Consider the following 26,046-nt stretch of genomic DNA (forward strand, 5'->3'; position numbering starts at 1 on the left):
ATTTATTGAAGCATGCAGTTAAATATATTAATATCCCCATTGTCATAAACTGGTAGACGAGTTTTTAGAAAATTGATTGGTTAGAAGGCTTGAATGTATTTTGGTCGAGCTTTACAGTGCAGTACGTCAAAGAGAGAATGGATGAATTAGGTGTGTGGATCTATTTGGTGCTGTTTTTCCTACTGCATACTGTTATTAATAATAATAATTAATAAAATAATAAGTCATTGTGTATTATTTCTGGACCTTTTAAGTAAAAAGCTCATTTTGAGTCCCATGTTGGTCCATGTTTTATTCAAACTAATTATAGACGAGTGGTAGACTTTCTTGAATGACAGGAAGAACCTGATTCACAGTGACCACTAGAGAGTAGATTCAGCTCCTTTTTAATAAGTGTGAATATTACTGAGATATGAGGGCTAAATGTAGGTTAGCAAACTATTGATTTCTTTTCATCTTCTCTTTCTACAGTTGGTGCATCATCATCATCTCTGTGTTTCTGCTGTATATCACAGGTGAGAATTTAAACATTTTAAATGTAACTTCAAGTCAAGTCAAGTCAAGTCAAGTCTGCTTTATTGTCAGTTCTTCCATACAGTACGTACATACAGAGAATTGAAATTGCGTTACTCTCCGACCTATGGTGCATACAGATAACACTAAAAGTAGAGCCTAAAAATCTAGATCAAATATAAAATATAAAATACAAGTCAACAACAATCTCTTTTGTCTTCTCCACGTTCAGAGAGAGATTGTTGTCACTGCACCACCCGGCTGTCACAGTGTCTGGTCTGTGTTTCCCTGGGTGTCTACTAGTGGTCTCACTTCCCCATAGTCACCCCACTGCAGGCACTACATTTCCCATGAGCCTTTGTCCCATTCATCACTGTTAATTGCACACCTGTTTTTGCACTCAGCTGTCTTCACTTTCATCGTCATCACCTGTCCATATATACCAGCCTGTCTCATTCTGTTTCATGGAGTCCTTGTTTTCCGTCACCCAGTTTTCTCGCATTCTCTTGTGTTTTCTTGTTTCTTATTTCTTGTTTTTGGACTGCTTTCCCTGTTTTTGACCTCTAGCCTGTTTTGGATTTTGATATTGGATCACCCCATTAAACACTGCAATTGGATCTTTCGCCTCCTGTGTGCAATCTTTACAGAAGGACTCCATCCATGCCCAGATCCAGCGGTGTGGGATTTAATATCCGTTCCCCAGCCACCATGGAGGAGCGGATGGGGAGACTTTCAAAATTAACCACCCTCCGTCAAAAGGGAAGTGAGGTGGGTGGTTTGGCACAATTATTCCAGACCATGGCGGTAGGCATGGGGTACAATGATGAGGAACTTAAAGACCTTTTTAACGCCTGCCTGGATAAACTTGTGCCTGAGTGGGGAATGAACAGAGGTGGGTAGTAACGAGTTACATTTACTTCGTTACATTTACTTGAGTAATTTTTTGGGGTAACGAATACTTTTCGGAGTATATTTAAAGATGGGTACTTTATACTCTTACTTGAGTAAATTTTTGGGGAAAAATCTGTACTTTTACTTCGTTACTGTGGGCGACGCTCCTCTCCTTACTTTATCTTAATGCAATAAATGTTATAATGCTTCAGTTTATTCCAAACGCGCCGTCTACTTTTCTCTGGGCAATGAGCGATGCACATTCGCGAATGATTGCTTCTTTTGAGTCAATTCTGTTCAAAGGCTTGATCAAACCAATTGGCAAACGAGTGAATTGGTTCATGAATCAGTTTGAATGAGTCGTTCAGTTCCCTGCCGCACTCGCTGAGCGTCTGAAGTGGTTCACTCGGAGTTGTAACGTTTAAGAACAGAAAGAGCGTTGAAAACGTGGCTGGAACTGCACTGAATTGAAATCTGCAAAGGCTATTATTTGCTAGCGATGGAGATCCTTATTAGATGAACACCGCGTGTGCCGTCTACTGTTTAACAGGTAATAACTTGGGCTACAATCGATTACAGTACACGATACCACTGTGACATTAGTTTGTTGTACGTGTGTGGCTTATAACAGAGGGGAGTCAAGTTGAATGCAGCTTCCAAAAGACAAAAAATAGCCGATTAAGATTTTATTAATTTTAATACAATCACACTGGTGCAAGTACGTTCAGCGAGTCATATTATCAGCTGCTAAATTCAGATCTGTGATTGCTTGCTGGCGCTTAGCCAGAGATAGATGCGTTTATACAGCGCTGCGCATTATAACAAATCACACATGATTCTTTTGAGCTTATTAAAGCATTGGCCAATCAGATGTGTTCAGAAGAGTCATCGCTGAAATGCCGGTGCTTCCTTCACTCGCTCACTGACTGGATACCTCTTTCTGGCAAATTATCTCGCAGGAACAACAAAGTGCAGATGTGTGTATGAATCTTTAATTAAGATATTGATTTCACAGTGTTAACAGTTTCAGTGATTTTAATGGGAGTTTCTGAGAGTGATTGAAATGTAGACTGTCAGTGAAAATGATCTTTAATAATGTAAATGTTATTTGCTCTCTTTCTGAACAATGAAAGATTAGTAGCAATATTTATATCACATTAACTTTCAATGTTAAATTCACATTTAATATAAAGTCAGTCGTATTAAAAATATGTTATGGCATGACACCTATATCTGTTACTTAAGTAAACAGACAGGGTTTTATAATAAATTACATAAATTGGAGTAAAGGCTGATGAAATATATACATTTATACACGCACACATACATTTTATCTATATATCTAAATAAAAATAGGCTCAGTACAGTATACATGACCCAAAGTAACTAGTAACTAACTACTTGAGTAGATTTTTTTTTATCTGATACTCTTTTACTCTTACTCAAGTAACTATTCAAGACTAGTACTTTTACTTTTACTTGAGTAAATATTTCTAGAAGTACTTTTACTTTTACTTGAGTACAGTTTTTGGGTACTCTACCCACCTCTGGGAATGAATGAGCTGGAGATCTTGGATCTTGGGGGGTTCACAATGTACCTACAACATCGGTCTCAATGGGTTACCCCAGCCACACCTGTATCTTCAGGTGTGATGGCCAACTCTAGACCTGTGTCTCCAGACAGGATGAAAGCCAGCACAGCGCCACAGCACAAGTTGGTCGCTGACCCAGCACCACAGCACAAGATGGCCACCGGCCCAGCGCCGCTGCACAAGGTGACAGCCACAGGTGACCGTCCAGAGTTAAGTCAGGTCTCCACTGACCAGGTCCCCGTGGTCCCTCCAGAGTCGAGTCAGGTCCCTGTGGTCCCTCCAGAGTCGAGTCAGGTTGCCGTTGACCCTCCAGAGTCAAGTCAGCCCCCGTTGACCCTCCAGAGTCGAGTCAGGTCCCCGTTGACCCTCCAGAGTCAGGTCAAGTCACCATTAACACTCATGTGTCAAGCACTACCACAGTTAGACCTCAGGAGTCAAGTTAAGTCACCAGTGTTCTTCATGGGCAAAGTCATGTCACCAATGATCTTCATGAGCAAAGACAAGTCACCAATGATCTTCATGAGCAAAGGCACGTCACCAATGATCTTCATGAGCAAAGTCAAATCACCGTTGATCTTCATGAGCAAAGTCAAGTCACCGTTGATCTTCATGAGCAAAGTCAAGTCACCGTTGATCTTCATGAGCAAAGTCAAGTCACCGTTGATCTTCATGAGCAAAGTCAAGTCACCGTGGATCCTCTTGAGCAAAGTCAAGTCACCGTGGATCCTCTTGAGCAAAGTCAAGTCACCGTGGATCATCATGAGCAAAGTCAAGTCACTGTTGATGTTCCTGAGCAAAGCCAAGTCACCGTTGATCTTCCTGAGTCAAGTCAAGTCACCGTTGATCTTCCTGAGTCAAGTCAAGTCACCGTTGATCTTCCTGAGTCAAGTCAAATCACGAAAATGATTCGTTCACCTAAAATATTTGTTCACGAACGAACCATCATAGTGCAATTACCTATAGCCTATATTAAATATTTGGAATATATATTTTCAAATTTTATTAGGTTCTTTGATAAGGTTACAATACGAAGGTCTAAGTAGCAACGTAACTTCCGTGATGTCCCCGATGCGCGGGACAGGTCGGGGCGGGTTAAGAAATTGTACTTTTTTTTTGTGGGGCGGGCCAAATAATTTCAGAAAAGCAGACCCGCGCATCACTACTGTATCCCCCTGCCACTGGCTCCAAGTGTCTCTGCTGTCGCTGAATTGATGGGCTATCCTCCTGGAGTGCTATCTCTTAGCCTCTCTGATGCCGCGGGACAGGTTGGCCCTGGCTGTTCTCAGGCCCAACTCATCTCCAGCTCTGGAGACAGCGTTCCGCATCTTCAGGAGACTGTAGACCTCCCCTGTCATCTATGACTTCTGGTTGGCCCGGACAGTGATGGTTTTTGTGACCGGTTACATCATCAATACACTTGTTGATGTAGGCAGTGGCAGTCTCTGAGTACTCTTAGAGGTCTGTGGTGTTATTGTATGTGGCAGCCTGCTTAAACATATTCCAGTCAGTGGTGTCAAAACAGTCTTAAAGAGCCTCTGATGACCCTTCCTGCCACACTTGAATTAGTTTTTTAACTGGTTTGGTGACTTTAATGAGCGGTCTGTATGCAGGCATTAGCATGACAGTGATGTGATCTGAGGCTCCGAGGTGGGGAGGGGGAGGATTTGTAGGCTCCTCTCTGTGTGGTGTAAATAAAGTCTAAAATGTTATTACCTCATGTTGGAAAGTTAATGTGTTGGTGTATTTTTGGAAACCCACTTGAAAGGATGAAAGAACCTGAGATACTTTGATCTCCTGAGAAACAGACAATACAAACATACACGGGCATCTTCGAGACACCCCACAGAGTGGAGGAGCCGGAGACCTCCTTCCCTTCTGTCCATTTGTTTCATTTTAAATCCCTTCACCCCCTCTTCCTTCTACTCAGTCTGCTCGAAATTATTACATAAAAATGTCAATGCAAGTGAACTAACAATCATGTCTGCATCAGTGCAACTGGTACAATGGTCTCAATCTTACAAAAGTAGATAAGAAGATAATACAGATCCTAAGAGTTAAGAGGTATCTTGATTACTGTGATGGGCGTGCCCTTTTCCAGGGTCTTCCATGTAAATTACCTTCAGTTCCCATTGAGGTGTAAACTACCCTGGTCTGTGACCTGACCTAATCAAATTCCAATTGTTAGTTTCTGTCTACATCTCGGGAGATGTTTGTCTTGGTCTGATGTATTTAAAGGATTGCAGCAAAAGGAACAGGGCGATTTCTGTAGCCAGAAAGCCCGTAGTGTGTTGTGGGTCTCTTCACTTCATACCAGGGACGTGCGGTCAGGGCAGGCAGGGTAGGCAGTGCCTCACCAAAGGAAATGTTGACATTACATTTATTAATTCCAAGAGCTTTATTAATTCACCACATTATTAATTGCATTAATTTTATTCCAAATATTATTTTTTGTAACAAAAATCTTCAGGAATACACATAATATACTCATTTTGCCATTGTTTGCTCCTAAAAACCGTTGTTTCATGCAGGAAATTCAAAAGCCATGGCCATTGAGGCAGAGGTGAGCGGTGCCTCTTTGGTTCATAGAACGTAGTTTATGTAGATTTGCGCATGCGCAGTCAGTTCTCATGCTGTCTTGAATTATCAACATTGAGGCAGAGACCGAGCTTGCTTCATGTCACGTGATCTACTCGCTCTCACTCAATCCGCGCGCTTCCCGAATACTAGCATCTAGTATACTTGCGTGTCGGTGTGTGCGCCTAGCAGTTTGTAGGAGCGAATAAGCTGTTTTTGTACTTTAAAGCTGTACTGCTGACGCAATGTTTTCTGACTGTAGCCTGGTGCGCCGTCACCAGACCAAAAGTGTGTGTGTGTGCGCCGTGGCTGTCTGTGCGCGTTTGCGCATTTTGATGGAGTGACTAGGCTGCCGCGCCGCCTCCTTCTCTGTGTCCCGCACAAAACATTTGTTTGTTGTATAAGTCATAAGATAGATGTGTCCATTAATTTGATTATTATATTTGATTGTGCATTAGCCTCACATGACTGACTTTGCTGAATGCAGGCAGCGATCTGATGATGCCTGATATGAACTTGGGTTGCTAAATTAACTGAATGAATATATGAACATATATTCCACACATTGATAGGTCACAGCCTACCCATGACAAGATTTCACCGCACGTTACAGCTTCATACTATGTATTTTCTAAGGTCAGGTATGCATATTTTACTTTTAGATTCATCTTTGAGAATTTGATATTTTGTATTGATATGATTTGATGTGTTTCAACTGGATATGTAATTGGCAGAATACATATTTACCTGACTGATAATAAATTGTTACATTTGATTTTATTCTGTTTTACTCTGTAATTATTGACTCTAGTAGATTACGTTGAATCCTTGTTAGAGACATGAACATCCGAATGAACAAGTTAATATAGATTAAAGAGTTTAAATAGAATAATCAAATGTCAGAAGAATAGGCCTACTAATTAGAAACAGACGTACAAACAATTTGCATTCCAACCTTAATTCGAGGTCATATTAAAATGGAGTCAGATTAAATAATTAAATGGAGTCAGATTTGAGTTGAACCTAAATTGAATAACTCTACGCGCTGAAAGACCGAACACGCAGGAAACCTTCATCCAGCACCGGATATCTTCCTTGGGCCGAGTGCCTTGACCTTACACACTCTTTAAGTCTGCATGGTTGAAATCCCCAGCTATGATGAGAAAAGTATCAGGGTGGGCTGCCTGCTGCTCACTGATGTGCTGGTACAGTTCATTTAGTGTATCGTTCCTGTTGCTGTTGTTGTTCTTTGGAGGAATGTACTTCATGTCACATACAGAAAGAAGAACGATGTGTTTGCTATTTTTAGGTTCTTTCTCGGTTCCTGTGACATAAAAAGTTGATGGTTTTGTTGGAGACTCGGCTATCTTGTCTTGTTCGATCCCTAAAAGTGAGATTCAAGACAAAATAGAAAAATTATACGTAAACTGGAGAGACAATGAAGGCAAGACAGTGTGTGACATCATTGGAGGCAGCATAGTTGAAGACCAAGAGCCAGAGTACAAGGTCTTGTCTTCTTGCCTTGTCTTCTTGTTTGGTTTATGTTTGGATGGATGTTTTTGGTTACGACTCATGCCTGGACTGTGTATTCTCTTTGGATTACCCCTTATTAAAGACGTACTCGCAATTGGTCCTCCTCCCTCCTGGTCTTTCTGTGTTGTGTTTACATTCTGGTGCCTGTTCCCCATGTTTTTCTTTTCTGGCCCTCCGTCCCTCCCCCTGAGCCTCCACCTGTCCGCCTCCCTCCTGGTCTCTGTTTTGTGTCTGTCTTGGAGCGTCTGGGAGCCGCTCCGTAGAAGGGGGGTACTGTCACAATGTCTGGGTTGTGTTCCCTGGGTTCCCACTAGGTGTCCTCAGTTCCCACGGTGTTTATCATATTATCACTTCCTGTCTCCTTATTTGGTCACCTTCCTCCTTGTTTAGTTAATTGATTGTTCCCCACCTGTCTCCTGTTTCCCCATAATCCTTTTGTGTATTTATACCTGGTCTGTCTGAGTCTTAGTCACGGAGTCCTTGTTTCATGTTGAATGTTAATTCATGTCCGTCAGTTCTTGCTCTTGCCTTGTCTTCTTGTTTGGTTTATGTCTGGATGGATGTTTTTGGTTACGACTCATGCCTGGACTGTGTATTCTCTTTGGATTACCCCTTATTAAAGACATACTCGCAATTGGTTCTCTCTCCTGTGTTTTCCGTAACACCGATCGTGACAACTTCAGTACGTTTTTCAAACTGAAAAAACAACAACAAACTTCTTTGATATTTCAGCCTGAACATTTGAAACATAATTTCCAGTTCAAAATCAACTGAAGGATCAAGAAGGATGTGTTTCATCTTCACCAGTCGAGCACAGTTCTTCATCAGAGGTGTGTAAACATTAGTTGAACTGTATTTCATTCGTTCAGTCTGTGAGCAGTGATATTAATACTTATTCTGCCTTGTTTGTAACATTTGCTTAGCCAATAACAATATTGTATAGTAATTAAATAAAATGTCATACAATTATTTTTGAGTTGTATAAAAAAAAAAACAACAGACAAATGCCACAAATGCCTTTTGGAAAGTATTATGCTGATCAAAAAGTACATAACATACATTATTAACAGTAAACCAGATTAAATGAGCTGATACTTCCGTCTCTATCTACCTGTAAAACGTCACACCTGCACGCATGCGCTTGAGCATCCGGTTTCATTCATACGGATGTCATTTTGACTCAGCAACCATTGTTGGCAACTTACTCACTGTAAATTGCCATTAAGAAATTGTTTTCATTTTTGAAATTGTTCTAAGTGCCATGTTAACATTCGAGTTCTTCGACTGAAAGAAAAAAAACAACTAAATACCATGGGACAAAGGTATGTTTGAGACAAAAGATTGAGATCATCATCGCCATGCGCTATCGTTAGTGTAGCATGAAGCTAACAGCTACATTGTTTGTAAAATACTATTTATTGTCTATTAAGAAGCATGCAGATAAATTTATTAATATCCCCATTGTGATAAACTGGTAGACGAGTTTTTAGAAAACTGATTGGTTAGAAGGCTTGAATGTATTTTGGTTGAGCTTTACAGTGCAGTACGTCAAAGAGAGAATGGATGAATTATGTGTGTGGGGTGAATTTGTGTTGTTTTTCCTACTGCATACTGTTATTAATAATAATAATTAATAAAATAATAAGTCATTGTTTATTATTTCTGGACCTTTTAAGTAAAAAGCTCATTTTGGGTCCCATGTTGGTCCATGTTTTATTCAAACTAATTATAGACGAGAGGTAGACTTTCTTGAATGAAAGGAAGAACCTGATTCACAGTGACCACTAGAGAGTAGATTCAGCTCCTTTTTAATAAGTGTGAATATTACTGATATACGATGGCTAAATGTAGGTTAGCAAACTATTGATGTCTTTTTATCTTCTCTTTCTACAGTTGGTGCATCATCATCATCTCTGTGTTTCTGCTCTATATCTCAGGTGAGAAATTAAACATTTTAAATGAAAGTTCATGTCACATGCAGAAAGATGAACGGTGTGTTTGCTGTTTTTAGGTGCTTTCTCTGATCCTGTGTGGGTAAAAGTTGAGGGTTTTGTTGGAGACTCAGCAATCTTGTCTTGTTCCATCCCTGAATGTGAGATTCAAGACAAAATAATCGAATTCAGTGCACCCTGGAGAGACGATGAAAGGAAGACAGTGTGTGACATCACTAAAGGCAAGAGAACGTGTAAAGATCAAGATCCAAAGTACAGGGACAGAGTCGAAACGTTCCCAGAGGAGTATAAGAAGGGCAACTTCTCCATCAAACTCAACGGTCTTCAAAAAACTGATGCAAGGAAGTACATCTGTCACATCACAGGACCATCTCAGAATCACACCATCACAGAGCTTCATGTTGAAGGTGTGTATAATCTGAAGAGTTTCATTGACAAAATTGTTAGTGATTAATCAATCTAATGTTAACTTTGTCTTTGTTGTTTTGTAACAGAGGGACCAGGAGGAAGAGGCAAGCACAGAGGACTAAAGACTGATGGAGAACTACAATCAATTGTCTTGTTTTTATTCAGATTTTTCTTAGCTGGCATACTGGTTTTTATGTCTGTAGCAATCGCTTTTTGTGCAGCAAGGATTGTGTTCAGTTAATAGGGTAGAATGAAAGTAGTTTCAAGTATTGCAAAAAAAATTTGTTGGTATTTTAACCTGAACATTTGAGACACGAAGAACACAAGCACAGTATTATATAAAGGAAACTTGACTTTACTAGATGATTAAAATGGTCAGGAAATATTGATCATCACATGGAATGACAAATGAAACGATAGCTGCATATACACAAGTTAACTACAAGAGACTTTTAACGTACTTGAACATCAAAATAAAAGTATTTTAATTCATGCAAACTAAACAAATTATTACAACAATTGTCCTTACATCCATTTTAGGAAAAAAAAAATCTAATTTTCACAATCCTTATCCAAACGACATTTGTAAAGACTAAATCTAAATTTACTGAATCAACTTAAAACAGCACAAAACGACTCACTCAGTGTAATTAGTCCATCCATTTCATCCTGTTTGACCCATTCATTTCATCACAATTTTCAGACAAATAAGTGTTAAATAATGGTGATATATTGCCACCCTCCACAAGACTTTACACAAGTATGTTTTATTATTATTGTTTGCCTCCTGTATTCATTTATTTGTATAACTATAAACTCATCTTTCAATTGAAAACTTGAATTAAATTAAAATAAAATCAGATTCATATTCTATATTCTTCATTCTTCTTAATCACGGCCCAATTTAGCATAAACAGTGTTTGTAACTGGATGTCAGTATCATGTTTCCTGTTTACAGTGTCATGTCAACATGTTAATAAATGGCTAAATATACATCAAAGTGTCATTTTATTGGAGTTGCATTTAAGTAGAAACATACTGTGATTAATTTGATTATTGAATTCTTATATTGTTTTGAAAATCTTTCCATCAGGAGTAGCGTTTTCTCTCTCTCTCTCTGCCTAACTCTTGGATAATTATTTTTTTAAACAATGTCAGTGTCATATCATGAAGTCCCCAATGAACTGCTATTTAAAACCCAAGTATATGTATCATGTACTGTATGTAGAATGGTGACTTGGAATGTCGCGGGTGGATTCTGCTCCTCCCATCAACAAGATCAATTCAGTGTGTTTCCTCATCAGCTGAACAGTCTGTCAAAACTCTGACAGGAACACATGAGAGAGAAAGAAGCAAGACACTAAAACAGTGAATTAGCTCAAGGTAAGCTATAAATCTCACAGTTTTTTTCAGAGTTGTTATTTTGTTTATTATATTTTGTATTTCTGTTGCTGTGTTTATGCAGCTAAGAAACATTTTGAAGGCAAATATAAACTATAAAATAAATAAACAAATAGTATCCAAAGTTCTGTGTAAGTCTTTATTTTATTTCATTTTTCTCTTCAATGTTTTCAGATCACTATGAGGAACTTAAAGAACAAGGCTGAACACTCCCATGATGGAATCTTAAAAATGGAATTCATACGATGCTTTCTTCAAAACAAAAAAAAAAAAAGTGGTAATGCAAGGCAAGATTTTGCCTGAGGTAAAGGACTACATGAACCTGATTACAATTAAACTTGAATGAACTACAAAACAAACATAATTTCCAGTTCAAAATCAACTGAAGGATCAAGAAGGATGTGTTTCATCTTCACCAGTCGAGCACAGTTCTTCATCAGAGGTGTGTAAACATTAGTTGAACTGTATTTCATTTGTTCAGTCTGTGAGCAGTGATATTAATACTTATTCTGCCTTGTTTGTAACATTTGCTTAGCCAATAACAATATTATGAAATAAAATGCCATACAATTATTTTTGAGTTGTATAAAAAAAAAACAACAGACAAATGCCACAAATGCATTTTGGAAAGTATTATGCCGATCAAAAAGTACATAACATACATTATTAACAGTAAACCAGATTAAATGAGCTGATACTTCCGTCTCTATCTACCTGTAAAACGTCACACCTGCACGCATGCGCTTGAGCATCCGGTTTCATTCATACGGATGTCATTTTGACTCAGCAACCATTGTTGGCAACTTACTCACTGTAAATTGCCATTAAGAAATTGTTTTCATTTTTGAAATTGTTCTAAGTGCCATGTTAACATTCGAGTTCTTCGACTGAAAGAAAAAAAACAACTAAATACCATGGGACAAAGGTATGTTTGAGACAAAAGATTGAGATCATCATCGCCATGCGCTATCGTTAGTGTAGCATGAAGCTAACAGCTACATTGTTTGTAAAATACTATTTATTGTCTATTAAGAAGCATGCAGATAAATTTATTAATATCCCCATTGTCATAAACTGGTAGACGAGTTTTTAGAAAACTGATTGGTTAGAAGGCTTGAATGTATTTTGGTTGAGCTTTACAGTGCAGTACGTCAAAGAGAGAATGGATGAATTATGTGTGTGGGGTGAATTTGTGCTGTTTTTCCTACTGCATACTGTTATTAATAATAATAATTAATAAAATAATAAGTCATTGTTTATTATTTCTGGACCTTTTAAGTAAAAAGCTCATTTTGAGTCCCCTGTTGGTCCATGTTTTATTCAAACTAATTATAGACAAGAGGTAGACTTTCTTGAATGACAGGAAGAACCTGATTCACAGTGACCACTAGAGAGTAGATTCAGCTCCTTTTTAATAAGTGTGAATATTACTGAGATATGATGGCTAAATGTAGGTTAGCAAACTATTGATTTCTTTTCATCTTCTCTTTCTACAGTTGGTGCATCATCATCATCTCTCTGTTTCTGCTCTATATCTCAGGTGAGAAATTAAACATTTTAAATGAAAGTTCATGTCACATGCAGAAAGATGAACGGTGTGTTTGCTGTTTTTAGGTGCTTTCTCTGATCCTGTGTGGGTAAAAGTTGAGGGCTCTGTTGGAGACTCAGCAATCTTGTCTTGTTCCATCCCTGAATGTGAGATTCAAGACAAAATAGAAAAATTATACGTAAACTGGAGAGACGATGAAGGCAAGACAGTGTGTGACATCATTGGAGGCAGCATAGCTAAAGACCAAGATCCAAAGTACAGGGTCAGAGTAGAAACGTTCCCAGAGGAGTATAAGAAGGGTAACTTCTCCATCAAACTCAACGGTCTTCAAAAAAATGATGCAAGGAAGTACTACTGTTACATCACAAGGGACATTGCATCACATGACACATTTCAGAAAGTTGTAATCACAGAGCTTCATGTCAGAGGTGTGTATAAACTTAAAATTCTGAATTTTAGTCTGCAGTTGTTAGTGACTGATCAAACTAATGTTTAAACTCAAGCAACAGTGTTTGGGCCCTCTGTGGGGAAAGAAAAAAAAACATAGTTGATGATGGAAATCTGCACTCTTATATCAAACCAACTGTGAAAAGTCTGGGAATAATTCTGAACTCTTCCTATAAGTTTGATCATCACATCAATAAAGTCAGGCTTTTTTTAATCTGAAACTTTTGTCTAGAGTAAAGCCGTTTCTGTCACCCAAAGAACTTGAAAGAGTCACACATGCTTTCACTTTATCTCGATTGGACTATTGTAATTCTTTATGCTGGAATCTCCCAGTCCTCTATTACAAGGCTTCAAATGATGCAAAACACTGCAGACAGATTTCTAACGGGAGACCGCAAACGCCAACATATTACTCCTATTTTAATGTCTCTTTATTGGTTGCCGGTTCTTCATAGAGTTGATTTAAAATGTTGATGTTTGTTTTTAAATCTCTTAATGGTCTAGCACCATCGTACCTGTCTCAACTTTTAAATCTGAACACATCAGTCAGGTGCCTGTGGTTGCAAGCAAATGTGTGTTTGCCGTTGTTGGCTCTGGAACAGTCTTCCTTTTTATCTGAGATTCCTGTCCTCTGTTCATGAGTTTAAATAGAAGTTAAAGTGTTATCTTCTGGCCCAAGGTTGGAGCTTTCAGCAATTCTTAATTATGTTTTTTTTTTATGTCTTATTGCTTTCTTTCTTATTTGCATCTTAGTTTTATATTCTGTAAAGCACTGTGGTCAACTTCTGTTGTGTTTATTTGTGCTATATAAATACATGAAATGACAAACTTTGCCATTGTCATTTTGTCTTACAGATAAACCAGAAGGAAGAGGAAACCATGGAGAACTATCATTGATTGTGTTGTTGATCAGTTTTCTTTTCACTCACATTTTGCCGTTTATCTGAACAATATTTTATTCAGTTCTGTAAGTGTTGCACGGTTGAGTGCAGATCTGATCAAGCAGCCAAAATACAGTATGGTCATTTTGGGTAAATTTCATTCTACATTTCAGAAAATAACATGTTGATCCTTGGTTTTTCAGTCATTACATTACTTACAGTATTCCATTTTATTTATCGTAGTCATTGCACAATTTGGCAAACCTTGAATGCATCAGTGTTTATTACTAAGGATGTAACAATTTCAGTCATTGTCATTTCTGTCAGTCGTGTGTGCAATTAAAATGGTATAACACCAACCCTGTTAATAAACTGAAAAATAAAATATTTTACAAATCTGACTAAGCCTCACTTTACTTGTGTTGCATGTAAGTTATGAAACATTTGGATTACAAAACAATTTATAAACGTTAACTGAAATAAAATATAAAAACTGTTTTATTACAGCTAGTTGCCAGAGCAACATTTCTCATTTGTATGAATTTCTCAACTTGTACATACATGAAAGATAAAAACCATTGACAACGACAAACACATAGTACTAAAAAAGTACTTTAAAATTAAAACTAATACAGAAAACATATTTATTAGTATTCAAAATTTGTATAAAATTAATTATTAATAAAATACCAGTAAAACTTGTGACACTGAATGTTTGTCAAGAAGTTTGCCACATACCACTTCATCAAATATCAAATACTGATATATGTTGAATCATATAGAAAAGGTGCACAAAGAAAAGAGTAGTTTTGACAAATATTTTAAAACATAAAATAATGCATGCTTATTATAAGATGTAAGGGGCTTAGAGAAACTGCTTTACTACAACATGTGTTGTCCAGTGGAGGCTGTCATGTTGAGATCACATAACCAGATTAACTTATTTTTATCTCAGTAACCCCCCAATGACCCTACAGTTTCAGTTGTGGAACAGATTGATGAATAAAAACATCTACTTAATACCTAAGATAGAAGGATAAAATGGAGCAAGGACTACTCTTAATACAAGACATGAATTCTTTGGCTTCTGGTTATTTTGCTTTATAATCTGCTATTTTGTTTGTCCTACTGGTTATATTATTATTATTATTATTATTTTATAATCTGGTTCTTTGTCAGACTTTTTCATTATTATTAGTTGATGTTTAGTGTTAGAATTTGTTATTTTGTTTGTCAAATTACTGTAGTTTTACTTCCTACAATATGTTTATTATGTAGATTTTTTGTGTTTTTGAGAATTTTTTTGGTTTGGGACTTTTGTTTTCTGTTGAATTTTTGGGTCTCATTCAAAATTTGCTCTTTTGAATTTCTTGTCACAATACACCTTCACTAAATGGCTTATTACTGGTAGCCCCACCCCCAGCCCACGCCATTGGTTAAGGCAGAAAGTATGTGTAGTACTACTTAAAACAAAAACTGAAAATATCACAGAGTGCCATTTGCCTTTGCACATTAACTTGGGATAAGATAAAATTATAAATTGTGATATTAATACACCTCTCAGTAGATTAATATAAAAAAATAAATAAATAATAAAAAAAACAATATGCTGACTTGATTATGTGCAGCAGACAGCAGTATAAAAAAAATGTTTCCTTGACATAGTAATAAACACTTCCTGGTGTTAATATGTCAGGTGAGGAGTGGACAAACAGCTCTTTATTTAGTTAAAAACAATGTTTTTATTCAAACTAATTCTAGACAAGGCATCCTAATCAACATTGGTTGCTGCATCTGAAAATAAGCTGCTGTTAAATGTAAATATTTTATGCATTTAAATTAAAATACAAAGAGATGTACAGTATTTAGAATGACATAGATGTTCTTGAATGGCAGGAAGAACATGATTCAGATCCAGTAAAGGCGTGTGTGCCGTACACGGTGCGAATTCGGATGGTTGGAAGATTGTATGTCCACGCACACGTCACGAGTGAGTTTATCTGAAAATCGTACGGACGAGGTGATACACAACATGATTTTACGACCTGCCAATTTCCGAAGCAATCGCACGAAGTTGATAGTCGCTTTCGACTTGAAGCAGCGCTGCACAGAAGGATCACTTGTATGACATTAAAGTACCACGAGAGCGATAAGAAAGCACACGGATCCAATGCATTCAAATCACTCTCGCGGTACTTTCATGTCATACAAGTGATCATTCTGTGCAGCGCTGCTTCAAGTCGAACTCGCCTAATATAACTGCTCTTCCCTCTCTCATAACTGCATATAAAATAATGATACAAGCCGTGACTGTTTCCTACACATACAGGTTCTTTTTCAGCAAAAGGAAACTGGGACGTCTGGTCACTCTAGTGTGTGTGTGTGTGTGTGTTCTTGTATATGGTTTATGGGGACACAAATATCTATTTATGACATGGGTATTACAATGTAAACATGGTTTACGAGGACACTTCCTGTGCCCTCGTAAACCAAATGGCTTAAAAAAAAATACTAAACGGTGTTTAATTGAAATTTTAAACATGCATTTTTTCGTGATGGATAGAGGTAGTGTATAGGGATAGAATATGCAGTTTGTACAGTATAGAAAACCGTTACGACTATGGAGAGACCCCGTAAACTACATATGCGTGTGTGTGTGTGTAAGAGAGAGAGAGAATTAAAAAGCATGGTACACGCTGCTAGAAACATCATACAGCGCTCGCTGTTCCTGTCAGAGTTCAGCGAGTTTATCCTCCTGGTCAATAGTTCACATTTGCCGTGGCACTGCCGTCTTTGTCTTTCTTCTTCTGTGATTTTCCTAGTTTGTGATTGGTCAACTTCAGATAGATCAACAAATCGGCTCGTTCAACCGCACACACGGGGAGGCGTTTGGTGACCCGATGGCGGAAGCTTCAGCGAGAAGTCGGAAATGGAACGCCGGCAAGGCACAACTGCTCCGGGAATGAAGCAGAGAGGTTTGAGTGAGGGGACAGTGAAAGAAATATGGATGTAGGAAGTGAATGATCTTTAGGTAATGGATGGAAAGAAGTAAGGAGTAATCGGGGAGAAAAACGGAAGAAAAGGAGTGATGTAGATGAGTCAAATAAAAGAAGAGTGGGGAAAGTATAAAGTGCATCGTAAGGTTTGGAGATCAGATTGTGGTAAGCAAAATTAATCCATTAAAAGATCAAAAATAGAGATATAGGATATATTGATTTTGCTAAAGTTCTCTGGGAATCTTCTAACTGGATGTAATAAAGAAGAGCAAGCAAATAAAACTCTCAAAATTAAGGAGATATGAGGGATTAAAGTTGTCAGCACAAACAGAGTAGGAGTTAAAAGTAAAAGTAGTGACCGAAAAGGGATCATTTTTGGTGTTCCTCTTAATATAGGTATGGACGAGTTAAAGGTAACTTAAAGGGAGGGAAGATAATAAATGTGCAAAGGATTAAATCAGCTGCATATGGAAATAGAAGAGACACTGAAACAGTAGTAAAAGAATTTCAAGAGGATGAAATTCCAAAAAGAGTAATGATGGGTGTGACGAGCTACATTGTAAGAGAATACTGTATATACTGGGACCAGTGAGATGTTTTAATTGCCAAAGGTTTGGGCATGTTGCTACAAGATGTAGAGAACAGTGTAGATGTGCTCGATGTGGAGAAAACCATGAATATGGCAAGTGTGAGGAAGGTGTACAACCAAAATGTTGCAACTGTGGAGATGCACATAGTGCAGCATTCAGGGGATGTGAAGTATTGAAAATGGAAATGGAGATCCAGAAAAGAAGGGTGGAGAAGAAGCTAACATATGCAGAGGCAGCAAAACAGGTTAAAGGACAAACTAAAGAGCAAAGAAGTCAGTCAGGGGTTGCAATTTAAGTAAACAAAGTTCCGGAAGAATTTATGATGACTGAAAAGAAAAAAAATAGTGACATTTATTGCAGGAGTTATAAATAGTACAGCTGGATCAAAAACACAGAAGACTCAGTTAATTGTAATTGCATCAATACGGCATCTTGGAATGACAGGCTTGACCTGGAAAGAAGTCAGAGATGAACTTCAGATAAGATCAAGTCAAGAAACATGTGGGTAATGCATATAGATGATTTCAATAATTCAGTGGAATGCAACATCTCTGATAGCAAATGGACAGGAATTCAAGCATTTTATTGAAGATTTAATTATAAAACCGGATGTAATATTTGTTCAAGAAACTTGGATGAAACATTGTTTAGATTTTGTTATACAAGGGTATAGTATAGTACAGCAAGATAGGGAAGAAGGGATTGGAGGTGGGTGTGCAACATTTATTAAAAAATATATTTCATATAGAATACTGGGAAAGGGAAGGGATCAAGAATATATTGTTTTGGGTATATGGAGTAGAGGACAGGAGATAGTTATTATAAATTATTATAACCCATGTAAAAAACATTGGAATAAGAGAAGTTCATGGTCAAGATAGATTTAGAGTAGTATGGTGTGGGGATTTAAATGCACATAATACACTATGGGAAGGAAGTTACATAAATGCTAATGGTAAAGTAGTAGAGGAATTAATAGAGGAGAGAGAGCTGGTATGCTTAAAAAATGGGAGGGGAACAAGGATAGACATTCATACAGGAATGGAGTCTGTTTTGGATCTGACACTAGTTTTGAATAATTAAGTGTAATTGGGAAGTTTTGGGGGAATCTAGTATTGGGAGTGATCATTATCCAATAGTATTAACATTGAATATAGAGGCAGATAGAACTATAACTAAAAGAGGAGGAAAATTGGTATTTGAAAAAGAAAATTGGCCTAAATTTGAGGAATTGTGCGAGGACAAATGGCTTCAATTGATTCAAATCAAGATATTGACATCCTTAATGAAAAAGTATGTGCAGTAATACTATAATCAATTCCAAAAAGTAAGGGAAAAATGACAAGGAAAACAGTTCCTTGGTGGACAGATAAGTGTAGTAATGCTGTGAGAGATCGGAACAAGGTTTTTAAACTTCTTAAGAGAACGCATAATTATAATCATCTAGTTTTATTCAAGAAAGCTCAAGCAGTTGTGAGGAGAACTATAAGGCAAGCTAAAAGAGAAAGCTGGCGTGGTTTCTGTAGTGGAATTGGAAGAACAACTCCAGTAGGCGATGTGTGGAATATGATCAAGAGAATGGAAGGTAATAAGAAAGAGTGGGAATATCCAGTATTAGAGTTGGAAGGAGAAATAGCTGTAACAGACAAGGATAAAGCAGAAATGCTAGTAAAAACTTTTGCACAAATACATGGGTCAGGGAACTTAAGTGAGGAAGGAAAGAGGAGGAGAGAAGTAACAAAGAGACAAAATATAGAAGTATTAGGAAAAAGTGGGGAATGGAGGACCAGCCAATTAACTTTTCTTTCAATGGAGATGAATTGAAAGAGCTATTTGTAATGCAAATAAAAAACGTTCCTCTCCAGGAAAGGATCAGGTCGGTTATATAATGATAAGACATCTTAAAGATAAGGCTGTAGGAAAAACTTTAGAATTATATAATAAAGTATGGGAGGAAGGAAGACTTCCGAAAGTTTGGAAAGAAGCAGTTATAGTACCTGTAAGAAAGACAGGAAAAGATCCATCAAAACCCTCTAATTATAGACCGATAGCTCTTACATCGAATGTCTGTAAAATAATGGAAAGGATGATAACGGAAAGGTTGACATTATTTGGGGAAAAAAAGGATTAATATTAAAATATCAAAGTGGTATTATAAAAGGAAGAGGAATAATGGATCCTATAGTATGTTTATAAAATGAAATTAGGAAAGCGCAGATAAATAAAGAGTCCGTAAGAGCAGTATTTTGGGATGTCGAGAAGGCTTATGACATGATGTGGAGAGAGGGACTTTTGATAAAATTTAAAATTATGAATATAGGTGGAAGAATTTACAATTGGACAAAAGATTTTTTGGGGAACAGAAGCATCCAGGTGCGAATAGGGAATGAAGTGTCAAATACATTCCAGATAGAAAATGGAACTCCACAAGGGAGTGTAATGATATGGTCTGTGTTTGATTATTGTTGTGTGGTATATAGTTCTGCCTCAAAAAACCTGTTGGAAAAACTTTGTAAAATTCAAGCTCAAGGGAGGAGGCAGTGTTGTGGAGCAGTGAAGACTACACCCATTCCAGCTTTACAAGTATTCGTACGAGAGATGCCACTAGAAATTAGAAGGAAACAATTAATGGTCAATTACTGGGGCATAAAGATGTGCATCCCCCAAAAATGGTTTTACAGAATTGTTGGGAACAAAATGAAAGATGTATAACAAGTTTTGGGTGGAGTAGTAAAGTATCTGCAGAAGAAATGCAAGTAAATAACATCAAGATGAGTCCAACAGTTGTTATTCAAGAATAAGAACCATGGGTTTATGTAACACCTCAAGTAGATTTGCATTTGTTGGAGGTTAAAAAAACTGAAAGAGAAGCTGAATTGTCATCCGCTTTTACAATATACACCAGAATCCAATACCCTCTGCATTTACAAGTGTATACAGATGGATCAAAAGATCCAGAACGTCTAATAACTGGGGCTGCTTTTTTAGTTCAAGACAGTGATGGCCAGTGGATCAGTGGAGTAAAGTGAACTTCAAATCATTTGGCAGTTTATACTGTAGAAATGATGGGAATGTGCTTGGCATTGCAGTGGGTTGAGTAACGTAAACCTGAGAATGTTTTAATTTGTTCTGACTCAGTTTCAGTCTTAAAGACTTTGAAAACTTTTAAATCATGTCACCAAGATATTCTTTTCAGTATCCTACAAATACATTTAAGAATTGTTCAAAAAGGTACATCAATTAGTTTTATATGGGTCCCAGCACACATAGGAATAAAGGGAAATGAAGAAATGGATAAATTAGCTAAGCAAACTCTACAGAGAGAAATGATAGAGATACAAGTTCCATTAAGTAAATCTTAGAGTAAGGTTTTAATATAGAGTAAAGTGATTAAAGAATGGCAATTAAAGTGGAGCAATGGGGGAAAAGGTAGATTCCTCTATAGTTTAATAAACAAACTAAGTCATAATATAAGGTGTGTAGGTAAGTCAAGAAAAGAAGAGGTTATCTTTAAAAGGATATTGTTAGGGCATTCAAATTTAAATAGCACTCTTAAAATAATAGGGAAACATCAAAATGGGTTATGTGAACAATATCATGTTGAAGAAACAATACCTCATGTATTACTTGAATGTAGTAAGTATGAATGGGAAAGAGGAAAAATGATAGTAGAAATAAGTAAAAATGCAATTCAGGATATACATTTTAAGGTTTTAATAAAATGGGCAAGTGAAATAAATAGTAAAATATTATTTGATTTTTTAAGAGAGACGGGGTTGTTATATAGAATTTAGAACTCTGTCCCACACTCCGGAGCAGAAGGTGGCGGTAATGGAAATATTTTACATTGGTGCCAGCCGCCGTTAAAAACCAAGAAGAAGAAGAACCGCACACACGCCACAAATTCTTTTCTAAAAAAGCTTTTTTTAGGTTCTTTCTCTGATCCTATGAGGGTCACAGTTAAATGTTTTGTTGGAGACTCCGCTATCTTGTCTTGTTCGATCCCTGGAAGTGAGATTCAAGACAAAATAGAAAAATTCAGTGTACACTCGAGAGTTGATGAAGGCAAGATTGTGTGTGACACAACTGAGGGGAACAGTACATGTAAAGATCAAGCTGCAGAGTACAAGCACAGAGTCAAAATGTTCCCAGAGGAGTATAAGAAGTAGCCTGACTACGTCAGACTTCGTACTTGTGCCCAATTTCAGTTCTCTTCTGTACTGGCTACTAGGCAAAGCAAAGTAGCAGAGTTTGGTATAGAAAATCTGTGATTATGGTTTCAAATTCTGAATAAAGTTGCTAGTGATGGATCGAACTAATGTTACAAAGTTTGCCATTGTTGTTTTGTCTCACAAATAAACCAGAAGGAAGAGAAAACCATAGAGAACTATCAGTGATTGTGTTGATCAGTTTTCTTCTTACCGGCATTCTGTCATTTATCGGAGCAATGATTCGTTTAGTTCTTTAAGTGTTGTATGAGTTCAGATCTGATCAATCAGCCAAATGTACTTAAGTATGTTTTCCAAGTATCTTTACACTGCGTATCATCATTTTTGGGTAAATTACACTCTACATAAAAAAAAATAACATGTTGATCCTGTTTTTCAAGCATTACGTTACATACATGACTCCATTCCATTCATTTCAGTTGTTGCACAACTTGGCACACATTGTTTTCATCAGTGTTTGTACTAAAGATGTAACAATTTCAGTCATTGCTACTTCTGTCAGTCATGCATGCAATTAAAACGGTATAACATCAACCCTGGTAATACAATTTAAAATAAAATCTCTTTTTACATATCTAAGTATTTTACTGGTGTTGGAATGTAAGTTATGAACCTTTTGCATTATAGATAAAATAAACATTACCTGAAATAAAATATAAAAACTAGTTGCAAAAGCAATTTCTCATTAATTTTAACTTGTACGAAACAAAATAAAAACTATTAACAATGCCAAGCACATAGTACTAAAACCTTAAAAATAAAATTAAAACTTAAAAATAAAAACTCAAAATATTAATAAAAACTGTAATAGTTTCATAGTTTCTCAATGATACTTAAGTGTTGTTATTTAGTCAAAATATTATATAAGTGCATAAATCTACCTTTACACATCTCATTTAATCAACACAACATATTTTTTTAAACACAAATTATTTGCACTATTACAGGTAGCGTAGCACTGTTACACAACAAACTTAAAACAAATCGACAAGGGCTTGAATTAGTTTAATCAATTCAACAACTCAAATATACATTAAACTAAATTAAATAACTTAAATATTAAATACAAATATAATTATTTTATTTTAAATAAACAAATAAATAAAGCTACTGCATATACTGTTTTGAAACTGATCAGCCTGAAGCAGGTGAGGTCTTTATAACTAAATACAATACAATACAAGTGACATTTTATCAAACCTCCAGGATTCCTGAAAAAAACAACAACAAAAAAACAACCTTGTCAGGGTAGATGCCATTTTTTATTTAATTTGTTTCATGTGAATAGAAAAGAGTTTGTGTCTTAATCAATGTCATTTATTGGTTTTATCCACTGGAAATTTTCTGGAAAGACATATTTGCCATGTTGAAGTCTGAATCCTCTTTAATAGAGTCCAATGAACAGACTGTGCTTACGGCATCTACTAGGGGTGCACAATAAATATCTGCCAATAATTAATGCACATCTCGTCAGTAAAGCCTGTTATCTAATCAGCGGTAAATTCCATCAGGTGCGTGATTTCACATAGAGCAGCTGATACTACACAGAGCCATTGTTAATTGACAAGCTGCGCAAATCAATGTTCATTATCAGTGTGGATTTGCACAGCTTGTCGGTTAACAACGGCTCTTTGCAATAACAGCTGCTCTATGTGAAATCACACACCTGATGGAATTATCGGCCGATATTTATCGTGCACCTCTAGCAGTGGTGTAATGTAACGAAGTAAAAATACTTCATTACAATACTTAAGTATTTTTTGGGAGTATCTGTACTTTACTCCACCACATTTCCTAATTAAAATGTATACTTTTACTCCGATACATTTCCTCTTAGTATATTCGTTACTACAAAATAGTCGGAAGAACACAGACTGGTTTGACGAATCAGAGGTCTGGCATTTGCTAGACTCCTAAAAATAGCATTGCTCATGAGGCTGTGGTGTGCATTATATAGCTTCATCTGCGATAATAGGGTAAGTGTTGTTGTAATGATATGCAATGTGACGTTATCAAGTAGGCCATATCAGCAAATCACACCCAGAGTGTGTGATAAATACATTTATTAGTCTATTAAAACTCAAAATATTCCAGGCATTTTAAATTGTAGATGGCAATAATGCTTCAGATTGGTTTTTTTTTTCATATATAATTTCAAATAGGCCTAGTTAACTTAATCTATATCACACAAAGAGTACGGTTTTTCAGCAGATGCATGAACACATTAAATAATCATTGTATACAAGTTCAGTAAAACAATAAATGACTTTTTAGACATAATATTGCTTGTTTTTGCTCAATTTTGCTAACGGCAATAGTTCCAAACAAAGATCACAGCACTGTTTTGCATCTCTAAGCAATCGACTGTGTTTACTTATTGAATGAATCAGCTTTTTGAATGAATCGGTTGAATAAATGATTCAATGATTCACTCATTAACACAGCCAAATGCTGTTTCTGAATAAATCAGCCGTTTAAATGAATCGGTTGAATCTCAATGACTCACCCATTAACATTCACTTGTTGTCACCTACTGGCGGTTTTAATTTCTCATTTCGACTATTTATTTTTCCTACATGTTTTAAATGATTTGCAATATCAATATTCAGTATTGTGTGTTAAAAACCAAACATTAGGCTTATTTATACATCTTTATCTGCAGTTTAAATGCATCCATATCCCCTCTGAGATACATGAATTTGCTACCCAAGCTGTGTAAGAACAACCACTGACACTTAGCATCTACCCTGATTATAACTGGTCTTATATGTGATATGTAATATGTGTGTGGGTGCACTTCTAAATGTTTGCCACAATTATATCTAGATGCTAGACACAATGCAGTGGAGAACTAGATGCAATGTAATTCTGTGGTTCCTACTCTGGTTCATTAAGTACAGAATAGAAAATAGTAATAATGCAAATTCAAGCTTCACTTTAATTGAAGCACACTCTAAGTGGTCACACTCACACTCAGAGCTGAAGAGTAACAGAGAAGAGAGGAATTAACAGAGATACAATCCTCCCTGCTGTGGTTCCAACTCCACCATTACAGCCTGGCTTTTGGATTCCTATTGGTTTCTCTACAACATAAAAATAATGAAAGATGAATGAAAAAAGTAGCATGTGGGTTAGTACACACTCACTGCACTTCACAGTGGCACATCATCAGGAAATGCACTCAAACACTACAGGTGAAGTGTGTCATTTCTGTGCCACAAATTATATCAAATGGAAGTGCAAGAATAGTTACTTGTTTCCAAACAGGTTTCACAAACCATCAAACCGCTCCACTCCTTCTGTCTTCCACCTCCTAGGCAATTGTATTTTCAGTTGTTACTTACCGATTTCACATTTGGATTTTAGATTTAGTTTTGAATGGTTACTGTTATGGGAATTATTTTTGTTTGTAAAACATGTTACTTCTTTACAAGATTTATGTTTTATCATAATCTGTTATTTTGTTTATAAGAGTAGTTTTATCATTTGTTTGTTTGTTACGTCTGTTATTTTGTTTGTCAGACTGCTTATTTTGTATTAAAATGAATTCAGGCAGATGTTTTACTGTTTTAGAATTTATTTAGCTTTATAATCTGTGTTTTCATGTTGGACTGCTTATTTTGTTTTAGAATCGATATTGTTTGTCAAACTGGGGTGCATTTCCCAAAAGCAACTATGGTAGAAAGTTCCGTTGTAACCAATAATTCAATGAAACGTCTCGGTTACGTACGTAACCCTTGTTCCCTGATGGAGGGAACGGAGACGTTATGTCGAACGACATACGGGGTCTCACTTGGGAGACCAATCATCTCTGAATTTAAGAGAAAACGCCAATGAAAATTGGCTAGTGGATTAACATACCTGAGCCACTCCCCGTGCCAACGGGTATAAATAGGGCGACAGGTGCATCCACTCATTAGGTTTTACGCTGAGGAGCCGAGAACGTGTCCCGGCAACAGCGAACGGTTCAAGGTTGTGGCATGGGGACATAACGTCTCCGTTCCCTCCATCAGGGAACGAGGGTTACGTACGTAACCGAGACATTCCCTATCTGTCGGTCACTACGAGTTATGTCGAACGACATATGGGGTCCTATGGAAAACGCCACAACCTGAACATCGTCACAACCCTGTGGCGCTGCAATTGTCGACAAGTCCTGGCGTGCCACAAAAGCTACGCTTAAGGTCGTAACCTTCCCAAAGCCCCAGCGCAAATTCAAATTCAACCGAGCCAGCCCTTCCCGCCAATTACCTGTTACCCAACACACGGGAAGAAACTGGCTCTACACGGAGGTTGTAAAACCTCGCAAGGGTGTTAGGTGTCGCCCAGCCCGCAGCTCGACAAATGTCTGCCAGAGAGGCGCCGTGCGCCAGCACATAGGAGGAGGCCACACTCCGTGTGGAGTGGGCCCTCACCCCCAGGGGGCACGGCTCGCCTTGGGAATGGTAAGCCAAGGCGATGGCCTCCACTATCCAGTGGGCCAACCTCTG

At 37.1% G+C, this 26,046-nt stretch overlaps 2 long non-coding RNA genes across 2 annotated transcripts; both read left to right on the plus strand.

Annotated features, from left to right (window-relative positions):
- Positions 1 to 472: 472 nt before the first annotated feature.
- LOC132160047 (uncharacterized) lies at positions 473 to 9,719 on the plus strand. The gene is made up of 4 exons (XR_009437940.1): positions 473 to 515; positions 6,880 to 7,081; positions 9,320 to 9,462; positions 9,550 to 9,719. It is a non-coding gene; the product is annotated as an uncharacterized LOC132160047 (long non-coding RNA).
- A 1,017-nt stretch (positions 9,720 to 10,736) lies between these two features.
- Positions 10,737 to 13,950, plus strand: LOC132160045 (uncharacterized). The gene is made up of 3 exons (XR_009437938.1): positions 10,737 to 10,846; positions 11,039 to 12,841; positions 13,716 to 13,950. It is a non-coding gene; the product is annotated as an uncharacterized LOC132160045 (long non-coding RNA).
- The last annotated feature ends 12,096 nt before the right edge of the window (positions 13,951 to 26,046 follow it).

The sequence above is a fragment of the Carassius carassius genome, chromosome 16 (genome assembly GCF_963082965.1).
Source record: "Carassius carassius chromosome 16, fCarCar2.1, whole genome shotgun sequence".
Classification (NCBI taxonomy): domain Eukaryota; kingdom Metazoa; phylum Chordata; class Actinopteri; order Cypriniformes; family Cyprinidae; genus Carassius; species Carassius carassius.